At 54.0% G+C, this 3,891-nt stretch overlaps 1 pseudogene; it reads right to left on the reverse strand.

Moving 5' to 3' along the window:
- Nucleotides 1-406: 406 nt before the first annotated feature.
- LOC139255057 (sorting nexin-18-like) lies at nt 407-1,739 on the reverse strand (annotated as a pseudogene).
- Between the last annotated feature and the right edge of the window lie 2,152 nt (nt 1,740-3,891).

A 3,891-nucleotide genomic window follows, 5' to 3' on the forward strand; every position in this document is an offset into this window, starting at 1 on the left:
GTTGGTAGCCATTCTGTGGATTCTGTGATCCCGTAACTCGTCGCCACTGTTAAGTCCTGACTCTAATGTACTGACTTACACGAGACACATTCTGATGTCAAGGTCACTCAGGACCTGCACCTTTAATTCACAGCTCTCCAGTGCTGCACTTGCCTGAGACCTGCCTTTATATACCTGTGTGGGACAGGTATGGAGTGTCTCCTGCAAGTGTACCCCTGATGATAAGGTATGCTTATTGTTACAGGTCATATCCAGTTACAGTCATGTATAGCATGGTAAGATACAGTTATATACAGTAATGTGAGATACATGACATTACTTTCTACACTTTGGAGTTTCGCTCTATCATATCAGGATGGGTGTCACTTATATTGCCTTAGATAGGACCTCAGATGCAGTGGCATAACTACACCAATGCAGCCAATGCAGTGGCATTGGAGTCCTCGCCTGAAGGTGGGCCCACCACCTGCTTCCTCGCGAACTCATTGGTGGTGTGGCTCAGCTGGAAAACGCTCTCGTCCATCCTCTTGGTGAAAGTTTTGAACCCGTCAACACTGCTCTCCACCTCCTGCAGGTCAAGGGGGCTCCCTTGACCAGGTCAGGAAGAAGTTGCCCCCCACCATGTCGTCCTTCTCTACTTTCCTCTTGCCCTGCTTCCAAGCCTTCTCATCATTGCAGGTGAGGAAATGCTGGAAGGTGCCGCAGCGGGCCAGCACCGGGTGGCTCGTCATGTGGTTCATCCACTTTCTTCCGCTTGGAGATGACGTCCTCCTCGACATGGCTGGTGGCTTGCTTCTTGGGGATGTGGGGCACCGAGATGACGGGGAACTTCTCCACCAGCTGGCAGTACAGCCAGTCGAAGTGTTTGTAGCGCCAGTTGACCGGGCACTGGGTGTGGCTGGGCACCAGGTGGTACGGGATGTAGCTCTTGATGCCCTTGAACTTGGTCTGCTAGGTGGGCTCGTCGACGGAGCAGGCGAACAGGTAAGGATTCTCCTGCCACTCGGGGCCGTGCGGGCCAGCCGCCACGCAGATCTTGTCGCTGTCCTTGACGAAACTGGCAGCCTCACCCAGGAGGTTCCTGCTGACCATGGCCGTGCTCTTGGAGTAGGAGGCAGCGGCCGAGGAGGAGGAGGACACCGACCCCCTGACATTACGGCCGCAGGCCCCCGTGCTCGCTTGCTAATGGCCCATCCCGTCAAAATCCAAGAACCCGCCACCTTCCCTGCTCCCGCCACCCCCGGACAGCAACTCGCCTGCCACCGTCGAGTTAGCATCCCAATCGTCGTCGTCGCCGCTGCCTGATGCCTGGGGCCGCCGCTGTGCCAGGACCAGCCTCCCGAGGCCGCCACCATCCGTTTGGGCAAGAGGCGGGGGCCAGAAGCCGTTGGCGGCGGGGCAGGCCGGCAGGGGGCAGCCGCTGGGGGGGGGGGGGGGGTCTGAGGCGATGCCGGGCTGTCATAGCCAGCGATTGGCACGTTGGCATAACGGGAGGCGGGGGGCTCAGTGGCACTGACACCGGGCGCAGCGTCGCCCCCGCTCCCGGCCCGCAGGATCTGCACGTACGAGGCCGGGAAGAGGCCCCTCTGGCCATGGCTGTTGGCCTCCTCCAGCCAGCCCTGGATGTCGTGCTCGCTGTACACGATTAGCACCTCGTCCTCCCGCACCGAGATCTCGCCCACATTCTCGCCCTGGAAATTGTACAGAGCCCGAGCTTGGTGCGGCCATCGTTCCGCCATCCGCAGCCGGCTCAGCTCCGCTCCCAGTCCCCGCGGTAACGCCCCAACCCATAAACCCTCCCTCACATCTGCTCTGGCTCCTCCTCACACCATCTCCTCCAGACCCCGAACTCCCTCCTGCCCCCCCGGACCCCCTCACTCGAGGGGTAGTTACGCGGGGTCTTCGCTGGCCAGCTGCACTTTTCCCTGTTGTTCTGTGATTTTTTTAAATCTATGTTTGCATTAGGCCCCACATTCTGTAGTTATGCCACTGCTTAGATGGGGACCAAAATGACAAGCAACAGCACCAGCAGCCTGCTGGTCACAGAGCTGTAGCTCCACAGGAGAGGGGCGACTAGCAGAGAGGTGCAGCTCGCAGGAGGCACTCCTCATAAAATAGCAGAGGCTCAATTTTCTTAACATGTCGGATCACCAGTGTCTCAGGAGGCTCAGGGTGTTGCATCAGGTGGTGGCAGACATCTGCAGCCTCCTAGAAGAAGACCTGCTGTCTGTGGACCTAGTGGTCACACATTACTAGTGGCTGTCAAAGTCACCACTGCCCCCAACTATTTTACCACTGGATCCTTGCAGGGCTTTACCGCAGACATATCCCGGATCTGCCAGTCCGCCACCCACAAATGCATAAGACAGGTCACTGATGTCAACTTTTCCTGCGATGCTGCCAGTCAGAAGGAGCAGGCACTCGGCTTTGCAGCTCTGGATGGTTTCCCACAGGTGCAGGTCGTCATCGACTGCACACACATGACAATCTGGCGTATTCGTCAACCTCAAGAGCTTCCACTTCATCAATGTACAGCTCCAACCACAAAAAGCTCTTTATGCAGGTGTACGTATGATCCCGGGCAGCTGCCATGTTCCTTTCGTCCTGCACCAGTCTAAGCTCCTTGAAGTCTTTGGACCTGTGAGCAGACTTCAGGGGCGGCTGCTCGGTGACAACGGATACCCACTGCAAACATGGCTTGTGACACCTGTCAGAAATCCGACCACTGATGCCCAACAGTGATACAGTGAATGACATATTACTAGCAGATGTGTGATTGAACAGGTCATCGGCATGCTAATATATGCTTCAAGGGCCTGCACAGATCTAGATGCACCCTTCAGTATGCACCAGCCAGGGTCTCCAGAATGGTCATGGGTGCAGCAGCAAGACGTGGACTGGCAAGAGGCACAAGGTGAAGAACTCAGATCCTTCTTGGACGATTTGGGGGGGTAGAAGGAAGAAGAGGAGGAGAGTGATAAGGACAATGCACCCCCAGCTACTCACATTGTTGTCAGGGATGCCCTTATTAATGCAAGATTCACTTAGATTGCACCAAAGGATCCATGTCAACAGAAAATGCAACGGCCACTCTTCCTCGTCATTCCTCCCCACTCAATGCCATTAACACAAAACCGTCCTGCAACCAACCAACCACCCCTTGAATATTCCTCCCATTGGTTGCCATAGAATGGTGACAGCACAGAAGGAGGCCATTCGGCCTGTCGTGTCCATGCTGGCTCTCTTGCAAGAACACTTCAGCTAATCCCACTCCCCTGTCCTTTCCCCGTAGCCCTGCAAATTTTTTCCCCTCAGGTATTTATCTAGTTCCCTTTCGAAAGCCACAATTAATTCTACTACCCTTTCAGGCAGTGCATTCCAGATCCTTTTACCTCATGTCACCTTTGGTTCTTCTGTCAATCATCTTAAATATGTGTCCTCTGGTTCGTGGCCCTTCTGCCAATGGGAACAGTTTCTCTCTACTCTGTCTAGACCCCTCATGATTTTGAACACCTCTATCAAATTTCCTCTCAACCTTGTCTGCTCTAAGCGGAACAATAAAGAAACAAGACTGGATTTCTATAGCACCTTTCATGACCACTGGACGTCTCAAAACGCTTTACAGCCAATTAAGTACTTTTGGAGTGTATTCACTGTTACAATGTACTAAATACGGCAGCCAATTTGCGCACAAGCAAGCTTCCACAAACGGCAATGTGATAAAGACCAGATAATCTGATTTTTTTGTTATGCTGATTGAGGAATAAATATTGGCCAGGACACCAGGGCCAACTCCCCTGCTCTTCTTTGAAATAGTTCCATGGGATCTTTTACATCCACTTAAGAGAGCAGAGCCTCAGTTTAACGTCTCATCTGAAAGACGGCACCTCC

This window comes from Pristiophorus japonicus, chromosome 3 (assembly GCF_044704955.1).
Source record: "Pristiophorus japonicus isolate sPriJap1 chromosome 3, sPriJap1.hap1, whole genome shotgun sequence".
NCBI classification, from domain to species: Eukaryota; Metazoa; Chordata; class Chondrichthyes; family Pristiophoridae; genus Pristiophorus; species Pristiophorus japonicus.